Here is a 19,465-nt window from a genome sequence, read left to right as displayed (position 1 = left end):
GATGCATTGTAGATGAAGAATTGGTGTCTAGGGCCGATGTGTCGAAAACTGATCTGCTGCTTCAATATGACAGCAGCGAAGCAGGCACTGCGCAGATTCTCCAATGGCGAAGCAGGTGCTGCGCTGGAGTCATAGCTGGTGTCACATACATTGGTGGGATGGTGCTCGACACTCACAATGCAGCAATTTTTCTGATGCGCTACGATGGCAAGCTGGGACCTGTGGTGAGAGCCGTGTTTGATGTGTCGAGCAGGAACCATGCTTCGGGGCAGAACGTGGCGATGCATCAATCTTTTGCAACCGTGCATTGTTAAAACAGGTGCTGGGAGTCAATGCGGGGATTTTCTCCTTAAGATCACCAGGTTACACATTCAAGGGCCAAGGAACTGGAGTTGGCACCACTTTGCAAGTCACTGCTTTCTGCCTTTGAAGTAGGCAAAATTCAAAGGAAAGTCTTTATAGTGCATAAGACCCTACCTTTCCCTGACCTGGCTCTGGACACACTACAGGGGGATGGAGACAGCTTTGTGTGAGGACAGGCACAACCCTATTCAGGTGGCCATGACAACTCCTCCCACCACTTTAGCTCAGGAAGACCCATCAGCCTGGTGATGGGCCATCAGGATATGCAGGGCACACCTCAGCTTCCTTTGTATGACTGCCGAGAGTGAGTGCACAAGAGCCCAACTGTCAGCCAACCCAGACGTGTATTCTAAAAGCAGGCAGGGGCACAGAATCGTTAAGAAAGAAAATGCCTGCATTCTAAAATTTATGTTATGCTATGTTAAAATAGTTCTAAAGCGCTCGAATAACCATGGGTTTCTTGGCGCTGAATGGGAATAGCAGTGTATGTGAGACTAGAGGTTAAAAAGCCATGTTTTTGTTAGTTTCCTAAAACTCAATAATGTGGGAGCTACTTTAATATTTTTGGGCAGACTGTGCCAGAGAGCCGGAGCTTTTTTCTTTTAATCTCTGTCGCTACTGGGAGCCTCCTCTTATGGCCCTCTCCTACGGGTGTAACCTTGGAGGGTGGTGGGAGGGTCACCATCTTGGAGATGTGTGGCTCCACTTTGAAGTGGCTCGACCTGTCCTTAGCTTATTTCTACCCTCAATCTCCCTTTCCCTTCAGGCCCAGAATGCTGTTTTGTGCTCCTCCCCCATCTACGAGGAGCCACATGCCAGAATGCTGCTCTCTTAGGTCTACTCTGGTACTACTGGAGTCATGACATCTTCTTCCATCCACTGCTTAGGTTGCCATCTTTTCAACAGAAAAATACCAACCATCTGTTCCTGTTTTAAGATTCTGCAAAGGCCCTGACGTGATTCTTGAGTAGAACTTTATATGAAATTGTCTGTATTCATTTGTATCATGCCCTTTCTGTCTTTCTTTTTTTAAATCATCAGTTGGGTCATTGGGGCAGTTGTTTTACATGTTTTAAAGTGTTTTCTCCTAACATTTACGGTATAAAGTGTGCACTGATAAGGCTTTAGGTGATGTTCCTAATTGTGCCAGTAGGGACATAAAATACTAGTCATGGTTGCAGGGCAGGTGCTAGGCATGGGCAGTGTGGGCGGCTGCCCTGCGCCCTGCTCCTGTTCACAGCTCCAGGGCCACCAGGCCCAGGGAGCAGCAGAGGTGGAGTGCTGCAAGGTCCAGGGGACAGGGAGGGCCCCTTCCCCTGGGTCCTGCAGCCATGGGGCTGAAAGGGCTTCAGAAATCTAATCACTGTATCTGCATGATAACAGCAATTACATAGGTGCTTGGAGTGCCCTTAAGCGTGAAGTGAGCCCTGCCCCTGGATTTGAATGAAAAGCAGTATGTGCTGCAGGGCTCACAACAAAAGAAAGAGTCATGTCCCACCACCAATGGGCATTACTCACCTAGGAGGAAAGGGATACATGCCATCAACATTTTATTAAGCATATTTCTTTACCACACAGAAGCGTTATGACTTAGTACACTGAATTATATCACTCAATTGAGATGTATCTATTAAAAGAGAGAGTTTTTAAATATGAACTGATAAACATTACTGCCGTTGCTATCATGGCAGTGGAATACGTGAACTTAGAGCAAGGCCACTGGAATTGTGTGGCTGTAAAGGATCATATCAGGTAGCAGGGCTTACTAACTTGTGCAGCAAGAAAAGCCATATTATGGGCATAATACAGCACATATTGTGATAGTATTACCTAATTATTTTGTCATTTTTACACGTTATTACTATCTGGACAATGGTTTCATCCCCCTAGTGCCAGTCTGAAACACAAATACAGCAATAAGCAACAGAAACATGATCAGTCAGCCTTTGCGAAGGGCTTCAACTGTGCAGCAACAAGTGTTTTGCAGCGTTTTTAGTAATGTTACATCAGTTTGAGCTAGACACATTTTTTTGTTAAAAGCTCCAGATTATACAGAAGATGGCATATGTGGCAAATCTGGCAAATCCATCATTATGTGGAAAATGCAGCAACTTCAAAATTGCCTAATTTCATTGGCCCTGCCTAAGAGGCATATCAGGGTTCATGTGCACCCTATGTGTGGCGAGATTCTTATTAAATATGGAGCAAAGTTAAAGTCTATTACATCAAACACAAGAGGTGTCTGTACAGTGCACACCCTGAACACATGTAGTTGAAAGTGCTCTGATGTGTGATAATGGGTAAAATGTATGCTAGTGAAATAAAACATTTGCCTTGGATCACACAATTTGGCATTGCATGGAAGCCAGGATTGAGCCTAGGTTTTCCATCTTCTCACTGTACAATTCAGCCTCTACATGAGTATCTCTTTATGGCATTAAAGCTTGATGTTTCATCTTTAATTCTTGAAGGATGAGACTAAAGTCTGGGTGACAGGAAGGGTCCACATTGTATTTTTGTCAGTTTTACATACCTCAAACCTTGGACATGGACATAAGAGCGCTTCACAACAGACAAAGACCATGTTAACTGTTTTTCAGCACTGTGATTTGTCTGAATTCACAGGATGCTGATGCGAGGCCGGGATTCAAGCCTGGCTCCCCATGATGCATGATGGGCAGCTGTAACCACTAAGCTGCATCGCCTCCTGTGAAAGCTCGGCTCATTTTTGGCTGGAGGCTCCGAAAAGGATCATGACCTGACCCGAGAGCAGAGAGGAAAAAGGGAGAAATTGATGTAAAGAGGGCAGAACCAGGAAACCAATTCGAGACAAGAGAAGGTGAGGATGGGTCGAAGGTGAGAGGAAAGGAGTTGAGCATTGAGGGGAAAGATGGCAATAACACCTCACCATGGGACTCCAACTGATGGCTGGCTGAACTCTGACCCACGCCCAGAACCCACACCAAGAACCTCAGAATAATCATTGACAGCAAACTGGACATGACTGCACAAGTCAACGCCGTCACTGCCTCCTGCTTCCATACCCTGACGATGCTAAGGAAGATCTTCACATGGTCACTCATGCCCTAGTCGCAAACAATTTGGACTATCGGAACACCTATGGCGGAATCATCAAGCTACTTAATAGAAGACTACAACTATCCAGATCTCAGCAGCCGGACTCATTATCAACCTCCCACACAGAACTCACATCATACCAGCTTATTAAGTGAGCCGGGTCCGTCCAGGTCTCAAACCTGGGCGTAATTAAAAATTGACGTTGAAATGGGTCTCTATTTGGCCTTATATTCATGCCCTAAAATCTAGAGGCAAAGAGACGTAGTGACCTCTGAATAATGAATGTGAAAATTTTAAGGTAATTCATATCAGCGATTTAATTACAATGTATGTTTCCCATGTCTTTCTTAATCTTAACCTGGCATTCCCTAAGAGTGTTTGCTATTTCTAGGACGATGTGTTCTGTATTTTTATCATGGAACACATTATTCTTGTATAGCACACTCTTTGAACTGAGTCGCCTCCAGTTTTTTATCACGGGCCACGATTGCGAGATCTGGCGTTGAGGCTGAAGGCATTGCCAGTTTCACATAGTTCCTGTCAGTGGGTCAGAAAAGGGTTCAGAATAGAAAGTCATCCAGTACTTTGCCTCTGCAGAGTGCACAGCACAATGTTCACTTATTCCAGTTGCAATTTTGATTCTGTGCAAATACGTGTGAAGGAGGTACACAGTTGTCAAACTATGGACAAAGCGAAAGTAAAAGAAACTGCAGTGCTTACAGGTGAGTGGGTGTGTTGTGTGTTTGGGGGGTGGTGAAGTGAAGGCGATGAGAAAAAGTGCATTCAGGAGACAGCGAAAAGAGGGTGCTGAAGAGGAAAGAGGTGAAGTGTAACATATGTTTGGAGAAGATGTGGAGAGAAAATGGTCATGCATGTCCAACATAGAGTGAAGATAATGGGCGTGATTGTGACCCTCTGAAGACCACTACCCCTTCCACATGCCTCAGTAATATTTAATTCACAGTGTCATAATTAAAGCATTTTCAATATTAATCATCTACAACATGATCATTGACAAAGCTAATAGTCTTGGTTGGTTTTGTTATGTATCTGGATGTATTAACAGAGTACTTAAGGAGGAGCCAAAATACTGTTTTGGTGGGGCACTCTGGCAATCACAGAAATCTAGTTTACATGTTTACTCCACACCTGTAAATACAAAAGCCATGCCCCTTTTGGAGACAACTCACTTTTTCCTCCCACTTATAGCCCTGCATCACACCACACCTGAGGGAACTCCACTGGCTCCCGATACACAAACGCTCAATTCAAACTTCTCACACACACATTCAAGGAGCTACACAACTGAGGTCCCACCTACATGAACAGTCACATCTTCTTCCACCAATCACCCAGGCAACTCCCCTCTGCAGCACTCGTACTTGCACACATCCCATTCATACATAGAGAAAAAAATCAGGAGAATATCGCTCCTAAAGAGAGGAACGGCCTCCCACTCCACATCAGAGCCTCCTTCTCTCTTCTTGATTCAACAAGAAGCCGAAGACCTTGCTTTTCAATTAATCAACCTACCATAGGCGTGGCTAGGTACGCACACAGACTTAGAGCCAGGATACCCTCACGGGAGATAGTGCACATTCCAAATACACATTACAGCATGGACATAAGTGGCAGAATCAGTAAGAGAAGTTAAGATGCTTGGGGAGAGCTGAGAGGTGAAGAGGATATAATGCAGGGGTGAAGTGAATATATAAGAGGGAGCTGAACCAGCAATCATGGGAAATAGGTTGGGCAAGAGATCACTTGAAATGTAGAGTATGGAGTAGAGAGGTTGATGTACATAGGCAAAATCAGCAAAAAACATAAGAGGCTGGAGATGAGGTAAATATGTTTTTGAACCAGTGTGTGTTGCTATGTCAGTTGAGCCTTCTACTGAAGTTTACAATTTTCTATCTCTTTATTTTCCATGTAGCAATTTCTTTTTTAAAAAGTCTTCGTTTTGAGAGGCATGTGTCATTCTTAAGAAAGTGTTATGATCTTGAGCCATCATTAATGTGTCTGCTGTGTATTCTATTACTCCTCTTGACCTTTCTGTTGAATCTCACTCCCACTGCGACTCTCTTCTAGTGCATGTCCTAACCGGGAATGTAGAGATCATAGCTTCTGCCTTGAACTGCCTTTGCAGTTTCTCGCTTGCTTCATCATACGTTCCTACCAATGGAAAAACTAAAAAAACAGATGTGGTTGTTTCTTTGCCCCAAAAAACCTTCAGCAGGCTTAAAACCACTCAGCATCTGTTGACACCTCTTTGCTACCTTTTTCTCAAATGTCCCACAATAGTATTCTGTAAAAGGAATAACGTAGTACTACATTGTGAGTCCTTTTCTTTGGGTCTGGGCAGCAGGTGATTAACTGTCAGCATCTGTAGAGGATCATGTTGTTTAAGATAGCTGTTTCAGAACTGACTGTTTCATTTAATTTGGATAAGAGGTATTTCTTTTAAAAACTTGTCCTTCCAAAGGTGGCAAAAGTGAGCAGTCAGTGAATACTTCAGGAGGTGATAAAGGTATTGGAATTCAAATACAGTATTGCACATTAATTGCACCCGATAGCAGTTTATCCAGCCAGTGCATCTCTGTCTTTTAAAATGGACTGATTTAGAGAAGGTATTTATGGAATGAAAAACTAAAAATGTGTTCTGTGACTAATAGTCCCCCAATACCCAACAAAGATATGTCTATGTGTGCAAAGTGTCCAGTAAAGTGATAACAGACAGTAGTCCACCCTGCAAGACTTTAGTGCTTTGAGCCCCAAGAAAGGGACTACATTCAGCTAGGGAAAGTAGAGAATACACAGTTAACTGAGAGTTCCATGACCGGGCCACTTGGTGAGATTATGTTTTTTCTTGCTGTGTGTAAACTGAGCTCCTTAGTTGGGCAGTCTGACCGCTAGTGCACAATCCAAAAGGCTGCTGCAGTCTTAAGCTTGTTGCACACAGACTCCGTCTTAGTGTGCTCACAAGGCCAGCCAGCTCATTATCATGTGCAGAATGACAATGGACTGGCCTGTGTGAACACAGTATGATGTGTGCCTAGTCCCTCAACAGATAATCTGAGACTTCCGGTAGGACAGGGAGGCCTGGGAAATGGCTAATTTTCAGGACGACAGTTAGAATTGGCCTCCTGTGGGAGGTGAGGAGAAGAAGGGGGTTGTACAGGAGTTGAGGGCTGCGGGGGAGGAGGGCAGCTAAGAAGTGAGGGGACATTCCATACAGCACATCAATTCACATGGAGTGATATGCCAAACACTGAGCATAAGCATGTAGGTAGGCAGTGGTTAGGGAGGTAGATCTTGCATTGGAGGTTGGAAGACCAAAGGTGTTTTGGTTAGATATCAGGGGAGGGACTGGAGTGACTTAAGAATGATGTAAATGGCCTTGCATTCAATTATCTCTTCAACCAATATCCATTGGATTTGCCTAAGGGCAGGCAAGATTTGGTTATTAGCTATTGAACTAAATGTGAGTCGAGTGGCACTGTTCTGGTCTCTGCAATTTGGAAAATGTCTTAGATATTAGGTACATGTGTCTTTTTTTTTTAAGCAACACCTCCCCCAATGTACTTCTTACACGTTGTTACATTTCCTCTCAATATAGCTGTAAACTGCAAATAATCTACTATAGTAAGTCCTTTTGTGTTACTGTAATGCATCTCGTTAGTGACTGTCTCTCAGTACAACTTAGGCATCTTTTTTCCATGGTCACAAACAGTTTTCTTTTTTAGCCATCTGTTCTGTATACCCTTAAATTTGGTCAACTCTTTACATCTTTTAACAAGCATTGTCAAAGCCAGTAGGTGTTGCCTATGTGAGAGCTATTGTCTTTTTCAATGTCTTTCAGCTATGTAGTGCAGCATGGCTGCTGTGCAGCATGGCAGAAAGGTAGCAAGAAATTGCTATGAAGGAGCCACTGCTGGCCATGTCAAAGTGATTTTATCTGATCGGACGGAGAAAGTGATTTTTTCTTGTGGAACGAGGGAAGCAACAACTGGTGAAGGGATGGGTGAGGCTGGGTAAGCCACAAAGGGGGAAAGGAAGAAAAAAAAGTGCTATGACATGGCCAGCACTGCCCATATCAGTGCTATTTTATTCTGTTGGGAGGAGGTCATTGCAAGCATCAACATGGGAAAGAGGCGGGTGAGACAAAAATATCCCCTACATTTTCTGACCAACTTTCCCTCCTTCTACGTGTTAGTTGTCTACCTATTTCGTGTGCACCATCTTTTCCCCTTCCCACATGAAATATCTTTGGGAAGACCAGGCCTAGGTAACATGTGCCATACCAATGGTCCGGTAATCGATAATATGCTTTGTTCCCACAGATAAAATATAATCCAGGGAATACCAGATCATTTCCTCCTTTAAATCCCCATGCTCCCATGATTCTATGAGTATCATGGCAATCACTAACACCTACAAAATAGTTATCATACACAGTTTGATTTCTTCTAATACACAATTTCCCTTTCTGAGGCCAATCTAAAGCCATAGCTGGGCTAGTTTCTCCTTTCAAATGTTTTTCTCTTTCAACATCCCAGACTCACTTTTCTTCCTTTCCCTCAGGTATCTTCCTTTGCATCTTTATTCTCCTTTCTTCTACCATATCTAAAAAAGTATTTTCTTCTCTCTTCAGACTACAAGTGAGATTATTTCTAAATACTAATTCTAAAGTTAATTCTCTAGTTTCTAGGAAAAATTCACCCAAAACTTTACCAGGTTTTACCCTATTCAATTCAGGAACTACAGGTACTTGTGAATTTTTTTTATCTGCATCAGAAAAATAATATTCTAGTTTCCCTGTTTTATAAAACAAACTCGCTAATACACAACATGTTATTCCATATGTCACTGGAAGGTGGTGGTATGTGACTCCCTCAGATACTGATGCAGGCAACTGCATGCAGACATAGCAATCTCTCACATCCATGGTTTTTACATATTCATACAACAATTTTGAGAAGACATTGTTAGAAAAATCAGTTATGGACCTATCCTTATGTAAGTAAGTTCTATCTATTTCTTTAGTTGGATAAATATCATGAACCTTTTCTACATTAGACTTCTTTTCACTATGATCTTCTATTGTTTCAAACGTTACTTTAAATGAAACTATTAAAGCTAATGCACTCCACAGAAGCATTAGTAATCCTGTACAACAGCAACACACCTTGCACCATCTTCGAAGGAACACACATGTAGATTTTCTACCTTCTGTGTTTGCCATTTCGGAAAATGATCAGTGTCTTTTGACGTAGCCTTGTCTACTCACAACTAGTTTGTCTAAACCCAAGGCTCTAGGCGCCTACTTGGTTCCTTTCTAATATGTCTCTTATTCAGTATTTTTCAAATTTTCTCTTCTGGAACACCTTGGTTCCCTCAATTTGGCATTCAATCGTCTTTTACTTTATTCTCACAGTCTTGATTCCGAATTTCCTGAACATCCGTCTCTTCTCCGATGTCGGACAAGATAACTCTCAGGATTTCCGAATCTTCGTCTTCTTCAACCACTTCTGGTATAGTCACACCTAGACTTCCTTGGCTGTCTGCTTCCTCTTGTATTTCAGGAAGTGCCATGTATGTCCATTCTGGTGACTTATACTTCTGGTTGGGTTTCTTAGTCCGTTTTTCCTTCTTCAAGGATGTCTGATCAGTGTCTTTTGATTTCTCTTGGCTAGACACCTCATTCACTTGTTCAGCTCTAGATGAATTTACTCTTGTCAATCGATATCTCAATCTCTTCATCTTGTTTGGTAGCTTCTTTCTCCACAACTTTCCGTTTTCTATCTAATTTTATCACTCCTCGTGTTTTTTCCACGCAATCTTCCTGCTGACTGACTGTCCCTTCTTCTACCTGGATGTGTGGTTTCCCTACACCTCCTCGGGGTTATTCCGCAACAATCTTTCCCTCTCTCTCTGTATCTAGTACCTCACCATCTACTTCTGTGGTTTCAAGTGGAATTTCTCTCGTTTTTACATGTGTAGCTTCTTTATCGAAAATTTCTTTAACAGTCTCTTCGCTGTTTTCTTTTACTCTTTCATGCACTTGTACTTGTTCAGTATCTGGCTCTGAGCTAGTGTCAGAAATCTCCAATCTCCTTCTTAATGGGAGATTTTCTGGTGCTATAACTGGACTTGATTCTAACTCCCCCCTTTCAGGAGTTGGTCTTGTTCTTGTTTCTTCTGAATCTGACTCGGAACTGGTATCAGATTCTTCAAAGTATTCTCCTTCACTGTTATTCGCTGGATTAGGAATTCTTAAGGTATGACTAGCATGAATCCAATTCTTTACTCCTGCACATTTCACAGCTGTTGTCATGGTCAAGATTACTTGACACGGTTTACCCCACCGTGGGACCAGACAATTTTTTCTTCTGTGCACATTAACTCTCACCCAGTCTCCTGGACTTAGGTCATGAGCTGGTTTTCTCTCAAGAGTGGTTGCATCCGATCCAACCCGATGAAACACAGAATGAACGGAATCAGCCAACCCCTTGCAATAATCCAATACCAAGTCATCAGATATAGGCAGTAGTTTGTTGACAGGAATGTCTCATTGCCCTCCCCATTACTATTTCATGGGGACTCAATCCAGTATTTCTATCAGGGATAGATCTAATAGTCATGAGCACTAGAGGCAAGACATCAGGCCATTTCAAACCTGTGGCTAAACACATTTTTCCCAATCTATTTTTAATGGTGCCATTCACTTGTTCCACCACACCAGAAGCCTCTGGGCGATAGGCACAATGCAGTTTCTGCTGTACATTCAATGCTTCACAAATCAATTTCATGATTTAATTATGAAAATGCTTTCCTCTATCTGATTCGATCATGACTGGAAAACCAAATCTGGGAATGAATTCTCTCAATAGTAGTTTTGCTACAGTTATTCCATCACTCCTCCTAGTTGGGTTTGTCTCCACCCATCGTGAAAATAAGCAAACTACCACTAAAACATACCTCAGTCTGTTGCAGGGGGGCATTTCAATGAAGTCAATCTGTATTCTGGTGAAAGTCCCTCCTTCTCGTCCTATCGTTCCTAGGCTCACCACTGTCTTCCTTCCAGGATTGTATTGCTGACAGATACGGAATCTCTGACATAGGCTCTCAGCTACGAGTCTAAACTTTGCATTATACCATGTCTGTTTGAAAAGCCTAATCATAACATCCCTTCCTACATGGGCTTGTCCATGATACATCCGTGCCATGGTAGAGACCATGCTATCAGGCATTACTGGTCTTCCATCCTGATAAACCCAAACGTGATCTGTTTCTCTGGGTGCACATCCTGACTTTATCCACTGTTTCCTTTCCTCATCTCCCACTTCTTCTTGTAACTGCATCACCTCCTCCCATGTATTCACAGTGTTAGTAAGAAGCAAGGGACATAAATTCATTTCCTTTTCCCTGCCTCGATTAACTGAATTCTGATTTTGTGTGCAATATTGTGCCATGTCATTGGCAAACTCGTTCCCTGCCGATATATAATCAGCAGCCTTTGAGTGTGCAGCACATTTTACTACTGCCAATTGCTTAGGCAGCTGTATCGCCTCAAGCAATTTTCCAACCACTTCAGCATTCCTTATAGGAGTTCCAATTGTCAAAAACCCTCTTTGGGACCAAATTTGCCCAAAGTCATTCACCAGACCGAAGCCGTACTGACTATCGGTGATCACAGTAACTCTCAGATTCTTTCCCAACTTACACGCTCTTGTTAATGCAAATAATTCAGCAACCTTCATTTAAACAAGATGTTTCCAGCACAGCTGCTACAGTACATACTGCGTACGCTGCACTCAAAATTCCCTCGTCTGTTCTCAAGCATGACCCATCCACAAACATTACATAGTCACTTTCTTTCAGAGGTGCATCTTTTATATCAGGACGGGGCTTAGTACAAAAATCAAGCACTTCCAGACAATCATGATCCACATCATCCCTAACTTCCACATTCTCAGCGTCAGGTAACAATGTTGAAGGGTTCACTTTTAGACATTTCACAAGGCTCACATTTGTTGCACCTAAAATGACTTTCTCATACTTAGTTAGACGAGTGTGCGTCATAAACTGAGTGCGACTCCTAGTTAAAAGGATCGCCACGTCATGACGCACAAACACTCTCACTGGATATCCCATCACAATTCCTTCACTCTGTTCCAGGCTCTTACAGGTAGCTACAACAGCTTTCAAACAACCAGGTAATGCTACAGCTACAGGATCTAATATAGCCAAAAAAAATGCAACTGGTCGTCTCAATTTTCCATGTTTCTGTACTAGTACAGAAAGCGCACATCCATTTCTTTCGCTGTAATGAAGCTCAAACTCTTTTTCATAGTCAGGCATGCCAAGAGCTGGGGCTTAACACAACCCATCTCTCAATTGTTTAAAAGCCTTCAACTCCTCTTTATTCAATTCAATGGGGTCTTTTACATCACTCTTTGTCAAACGTACCAGAAGTTTTGCAATCAGTGAGAAATTAATGATCCACTGACGGCAGTATCTAACCATTCCAAGAAACATTCTCACCTCTCTTTGGGTCATTGGAGCTCTCATTCCTTTAATTATCCTGATCCTATCTGCAGTCACTTTTCTCAGTCCTTTTTCAATTTTATGGCCTAAGTATTGTACTTCTTTTTGACAAAATTGCAGCTTTGATGGGGATACTTTAAGTCCTCCATCGGCTAAATGATTCAGCAATGCATCAGTTTCCACTACGCAGACTTCTCGCGTTCTCGATGCTACCAGTAGGTCATCGATATATTGGACTAATACTGAACGTTCGGGCATTTTGAAATCTTCTAGTGACTTCTTCAGAATCTGATTAAATATCGAGGGACTTTCTGCATACCCCTGTGGGATTCGGCACCATGCCAAAGTACGTTCGCCAAACCGGAACGCAAAAACTGCTGGCTGTCAGGGTGCAATGGAATGGAAAAGAAAGCATGGCACAGGTCAATGACTGTGTACCATTCTGCATCAAGTGGAATCTGGTATAGAATTACAGAAGGGTTTGGCACAATGGGACAACATGATACAACAATTTTATTCACCTTTCTCAGGTCTTTCACTATCCTGAAAGTTCCGTTAGGCTTTTTCAGACCCATAATCGGTGAATTACATGGGCTGCTCATTATTTCCCTCAAAATACCTTGTTCAATCATTTTGTTTATTATGGGAGTAACCCCAGCAATTATTTCGGGCGTCAATTTATACTGCGGATTATTTAGATAACTTATCCCTTCTTTGACAGTGATTTTTACAGGGTCTACATTTTTCATTAATTCCATATCTTCTCCTGTGAAATCCCATACCTCCGCTTTCACTGTTCTCTTTAATTCCTGAAGCAATTCCTCTGGGTCAAATACAGCAAATGCCTCAGTAACCTCAGGTTCCATATTGGCTATTGTCATTTTGTACAATACATCCTCATCAGGAGTCTCAAAGGCTATGCCATCTGGAGTACAGAAAATTGTGCAATTCATCTTACACAGCAAGTCCCTTCCTAACAAATTTACAGGACTGGTATCACACACAAAGAAATGGTGCATGTCTGAAAATGTCCTTATCTTAACTTTAACTGGTTCAGCAAGGTACGTTTTTATCTGTCTGTTTGAGACTCCAACTACTTGGATTGTGTCCTCCGAGAGAAGAAGATTTTTAACGACAGCTGATCTAACAGTTGAACGAGTAGCACCAGTATCTACTAGAAAAGTAATGTTTTCATCATTTATCTTTCCATCCACAAAAGGGCCTGTCTGGTCTACTTCCAGAGTTGCGCCAAGTACGCACTCTTACTCTCCTCGGCACCGTCAATAACTCTCTTCGGACTCACTCTCATTGCGTTGCAGCCAATACTGCGGAACAGCACTAGAGCGCGGCAGCTTAGTTACCTGTTCTTCGGTGTAGAATCCTGTCTCATTGCTTTATCTCTGAGAGTTTACACTCTGTGGAAAAGGCGGTTTTGGCACCTGACACTGTTGGGCAACAATCTACTGCTGTCGCTGTGGTTGACAACTCACCTCATTCTGCACCTGTGGATTTAATGATGCATTATCGCCATTAGCACTTGGGGGTTATTTACACTCGGATTTCCAATGCCCTATCTTTCCGCAGTTATGACATGGCCACTTCTTTTTGGCTTCTTCTATACTAATCTGTCCTTTTCCTTTCCCAATATTGGGTTTTTGTTTCATATTGCTCATGCCATTTGCCTGTTCAATCAGTTGGGCTTCTTGTCTTTCTGCCACATTAACCTGAGCCCACATGGCCTTTTCTTTTAGCTTACGTTGCTTGGCTTCAGTCTCATCACTAAAATACTTTGCAAGTCTCAATACTTCGTCTATCTTTTTATTTTGCCAATCCACAGTATGCTGTTTAATCAGTTCACTTACTTCAGGTCTCAACCCGTACAAAAATCGATATACAAAATTCTCACTCAAATTTTCATCACCACTATATTGTTTAAAAGCCAATAACAATCTCTCATAATAAGCATGTACAGATTCTTTTACTTCTTGATGAGTTCTATCAATCTTTACCCAATCAGTTTCTTTTGGAGGTACTTTATTTATCAGAAAGGTAACTACCTGTTCATATTTTCTCATTACCTCTTGATCAGGGGCACCTGTTTTAGGATCTCTAGGGTATTCCTGAGTAGGCCAACCAATTGTAATCTTACATTCTGCCCATAGATCTGCTGGCACAATTATGTCAAACAGACTGTTCAAATCAATCCACAGTACTTTTGATAATTTGACAAACCTGTCTACCTGCCTATACCATTCCACCGGCTTCTCGCGAAAACGGGGGAAGTCATTTGTAAATGATAATATGTCTAGTCTAGTCCAAGGAACATGCACATAGCCTCCTCCTGGGATCTCCCTCATGGGACACTCAGTTACCACTTTCTCCTTTTCTCTTACTGGGAAAGCTGCAAATGTTTGTCTGATACATTGTCTCGTTTCCGAAACCACCTGCTCTTCCATTTATTTACATAGCCCCATTTTCTTAGTAAAACAATTAGGTCTTTAATTTGCGTCATTCTTCCTGCGGTATTCAAATTCTCAGTGTCTTTTTCAGAAAAATCTACTCTGTATGGTTTCTGTAATGATTTTATTTTCTCAAAATCGATACCCATTTCACTTGCCACTTCTTCCAATTTTTCATGCAAGTTTCTCGCTCTCCAGGTTATACTTTTACATAGAAACATTAGCTCTTCGTCCTGATATGCTTTAAGTTTTTCTGTGGGAATAGTCCCTACTATCAATTCTTCCAAAGGTATTTAAAATGTTGCCACATCTAACTGTCGAGGTTCCGCATCTTTTTGCTGTAAGCTCCTTAACCATTCACTTAGTTCATCAGAAGTGGGACCTACAGGAATGATTTCACTCTTTGGTGATCCTGGTACTGATTCTGTTGTCATTAGGGTTTTATTTGTTGGACTCTGATTTACTGTTACATTTTTAGGAGTACTTAACTCTGAAGTTCCTATCTTTTGCCCCCATGGGTTTCCTCCTGTATTCCTTTCTCCTGTTTCATCTTGTTTATTACTGTTGTAAGGAATAGTTAAACAATGGTCACTATCCCTTTGCTTATCAAAGACAGGCATCACTGGTCCTATCGTTACAGGAACAGTTACAGCTTCCATATTTTTGGTCAATTCCCTAATCTTTTCAGTTAATTCCAAGGTAGTTCTGGCTAATTCAGCTGAGTTTTCATTGGTCATTCTACCGGGCAGTGTATTTTCTGATTTGCTAAAGGGATTATTTTTCCCTACCTCAGGTGACATTGGCTCAAATTTTATATTTTGTGATGATTCTTTTATTGGCGCACTTGTTGTTAACAAAGTAGAATTTGGTTGGTACGGGGGAGGATTTTTATAAAACGTCCTCGAGTACATCATCCTCCAACTCATTCACACCATATTTGTATCCTTCTGGTCCTGTATTGTTTCTCTTTTCTGTACACTTTCTACTACTAGTTTCTTCAGCATTTCTCATAGGAAACATCCCATCAGCCATATTCGCACTCCGCCATCTCCTCATTCTGTCATCATGATTTTCCTGACCACACGGTCTACCAAACATGTATTTATACCTTCCGCCACTCCGCTGTCGCTCCCTTTCATACATCTCATCTTCCCATTCTGTTAATGCCTCGAATTGAGTAGGTCTAGGTCTCGGTTCTAATCTCATCATCCTTTCTATTGAGATCCTTAATACCGCTAAATTAAATGAACCATTTTCTGGAAACGCTAAAAGTCCATCATCTTTTGTATACTTTGTCCAATTACCTAGCCAAATACATGTATGATACCCATATTTCGCAACCTTGAAGGATGCGGGCGATTTCGGTGGAGGAAGCAACTGTCCCTCTCTAGTCACAATCGGCTTGTCCTTTTTAAATAAATTCTTGATCTTCCCAAGCCAGGACTTTTTCTCTTTTTCTGGTGGATCGTAATACATCATTTTTCTTATTCTGTATCGGTAGATTTCCTCTACTACTATTCTGTGGTCTTATCCAATCGTAGCACGGTTCACACTAACGCACCAATCCGGAGTGTCTATGTCACTTTTGCAATTCTCCAATCCCAGCGCGGCTCACACTAACGCACCAATCTGGAGCGTCTACGTCTCTCTATGGCTGGCCAATCCCAGCAAGGCTCACACTAACGCACCAATCTGGAGCGTCTATGTCTCTCGATGGCTGGCCAATCCCAGCGCGGTCTTTCTGACATCAGCTTTTCTCGCTACTCCCACTTCTGCTGACCCCTCCTTTACAATTTTTATCGGCAAACTTTCTCTTGCGTTCTCTTTTACTTAAAATCTGTTAGTAACGACATAAAAACACCACCATTGTCCGCTTCGTTAAACCAAAGAAATAGTTTTGACCTTTTATACAAGAATTCCGTATTTCTCGAGAACAGCGCTTACCTCTGCCCTACCACGGAATTATTCCACTCGCCGATAAAATAGCACTTCCCTCTACCTTACCCTTCAAACAAGCATTAGTTAACCGTTTCTCTAGAGATAAAACACACGTGGAGACTACACTGCTCCTGAGAATTAAGGCCAGGGTTTCACGATAAAACCGAATGCTATTTCACTTACACACGTTCATACGGAAAATTTAGTCCATTTACACAAGAATCCTGTATTTCTCGAGAGCAGCGCTTACCTCTTCCCTTCCACAGAATTATTGCATTCGTTGATAAAGTAGCACTTCCCTCTACTTTACCCTTCTTACAAGCTTAGGTAACACCTATTACCTTTCCAGTGATAAGCGTAATCAGAGCTCACAATTGACTCCTGTTCTTAAGACCGTAATTTCACAGGTGGCCTTCGCTATCCATACACCTACTTTCACACAGAAAATCCCTATCGATAACATACGATGATGTTACCAATTCGAATCCAGACAATGCGTCGTGCGACTCCAGTCGTCACACGTTTTCCCCGTGTACCTACAGGGCAACAAGAGAATACACCGTGCGACTTCAGTTGCCACACGTTTTCCCCGTGTACCTACAGGGCATCCAACTTCCTACATCCCAGAAGTCTTCAAAAACAACATAAAATGCGACGTGACTCAACATTGAGTGTTAGAACATAAATCAATAATCAATCAAACTCAATAAGCAATAATCACCAAACCAATGCAATAAAACCATCAATCTGCTACCAGAAAACTGATACAGCGCGAAAAGGGCAAATTTACATATCCTCCCTGCGTCACAGTTCCGTCACCTACACAAGCTCATTCACGCAAGCATTCATTGGTGGGGCCCATAACACCAACATTCATACGCCTCACTCGAGTCCGCACGCAGGAGGGCAAATGAGTAATGCGCTGGACATGTGGGGGGGTACCTTATTACCAATAGGGAAGGACATTTTTATTACAGAATATACATATTTACATTAACCCCTGTAGAATCCTAACCTAAACATCAAGGCACTCCACCACTTGGTCGACGGACCAATTAGTTGGACCGGTTGATGGTGATTTAGAACCAGCTAAAACACATTAAAGCTTCGGAATCCTTTCAGTGACTTACTTAAAGAACCACAAACTCATTTTCTGTTAATCGATATGTAGTTTATCTAATTTTGTGCTTTTAGTTGCATAATTTAGCATTTCTGTCAACAAAGTTCCAATTTAATTAATCAACACAATTTTGCATGACATTTATATTTACCTATTCTTGCTATTGGGGTCGTTTCTTCTAATTCTGTTAGCTCTGCAAAATGTCTTTTGATAAATCGTCCCAATCGAATGCAAGATAAGATTCAAAATGTCCGAAAAGTTCCTTTGATCAGCACAGCATAGTCCCAAAGATATCCAAAGGACCAAGCAATTGTGCAAGCAAGTGGATCACGCAAATTCGGGACACCCCTCTGGAATGCACTCCTCCCTCGGGACACACTTAGCTAACATCTCCCTATTCTACTACCTTTTTTATAATAAAATTCTGGGCAACTTGAAACATTTATGGAGTTATGATTGGTCCATTTGGCTGATTTTATAATTTCGTCCAGTTTTCCCACTGTCTTGGGTTCCCAGAGAATTTGCCTGGTCATATTCTCAGTTTATGTCATGCTTGTGCAACAAAGTTAAATCTTCATCATAGGTGACTATTGTTTGTCCGGGTGGTTTTACTGACTGAAATCTGGCAGTCCTCCATGTTCCTATCCTTGACCAGGAACACTGTGCTCTGAATTGAGGATGCCTGGAGATCTTCTGAGCCATCTGAGTCTGCGCAGTAGACATCGCACTCACAAGACAGTGGCCACTTCCGAACTCCATTTTGTATGTCATGGCTTGGTAGGCCCGAATGCCAACTTAAGCAAAACAAACACAAAAGAATAATTAATATGTGGAAATGAAGATTCTAATGTTAAACCCACACTAATCCCTTTATATATTAGTAATTTCCTAGCTTATAGCGACATTTAAAGCAATAATACTCACCATTTGGCTCCAACTGGAACGTAAACGTCACTAAAGCAACATAAATCATGCAATTTTCTATCACCACAGCTTCTATTGTTAATAGGCGTACAAAAATTAGTTATTAAATTATTCTGCCATGCAGATAGCAATAAGTCCCACGTGTACCAAAAATGCACGTTGTCGATTAGTTTATCACAGCACGCAGTTAATTCAAATTAATATATAAATTGTTTATGTCATTAGTATTTTTCATGCAAAATAGAGAAGGTATACAAAATTTTGCTTTACCTGCCCCATCACGAGCATGAAGAAACATATCTCTAGACTACGGTGAGAAGCAGAGTTGAGGCTAGCGAAATGTGAAAGCAGGGGGATTGGGCAACCCAGGTACACAGGAAAGGTCCCTAGAGCCGCCTTCCGCATGACGCCTTTATTAATCGTCGAAGCAACTCTTCCCACTGGTATCAAGAGCTCCTCTGTAATACTTAGAAAACACTCAAAAGCTATTAGACAAATGTCAACATTACCTCAAAAAACTGTTCATGGTTTCCATGGTGCACCACTCTGGCAGATCAGATATCACCAAAATAAAGCGTATTTAGGTACATGAAGATTTAGGAGGATTGGGTAGTCGGGAGACACGCGTCTTCAACTCTTCCACATACAGACGTTTTTTGAGCTGCTGAAATTCACTGAGGGTGAGCCTCCCTGAGAGATGCTGAAGTCCAGATTTGTCAGCAGTTAAAAGCAAGCATTTGCAATGCGATAGGTTTCCCATTTGTAAAAGTAAAATCAACTGGTATTATAAATTATGTTTTTTATTTATATTTTTTGGTTTGTAGTGGAGTCATTATATAAGGAATAAGTGCACGCGATACTATATTATAAGCTTTTATATCTCGTTCTGCTCAGCAGTTGGCATCCCACCTTACTCCCATTTCTGTGTGATCTCTTCAGAAGTCCTTAACTACTCCAAAGTTGTCACGGCGCAAGCAAAACAAAGGCTGTCTTTGGGGGCTTATATGCAGGTATGTGTGGAGTGGCTTAGCTTGTC

At 41.8% G+C, this 19,465-nt stretch overlaps 1 long non-coding RNA gene across 2 annotated transcripts in view; it reads left to right on the top strand.

Annotated features, from left to right (window-relative positions):
• LOC146866680 (uncharacterized) overlaps positions 1-19,465 on the top strand; it is a 213,410-nt gene that overhangs the window by 20,946 nt on the left and 172,999 nt on the right. Inside the window, exon 1 of one of the 2 annotated variants that reach the window (XR_014965742.1) lies at positions 4,033-4,163. The exons of the other annotated variant lie outside the window; for it this stretch is intronic. This is a non-coding gene — a long non-coding RNA (uncharacterized LOC146866680). Of the gene's footprint in view, positions 1-4,032; positions 4,164-19,465 lie in introns of those variants that run through there. 2 annotated transcript variants of the gene reach the window in all.

Source organism: Triturus cristatus, chromosome 1_2, assembly GCF_964204655.1.
Source record: "Triturus cristatus chromosome 1_2, aTriCri1.1, whole genome shotgun sequence".
Taxonomy (NCBI): Eukaryota; Metazoa; Chordata; class Amphibia; order Caudata; family Salamandridae; genus Triturus; species Triturus cristatus.
This window is presented reverse-complemented; position numbering and strand designations above follow the sequence as displayed.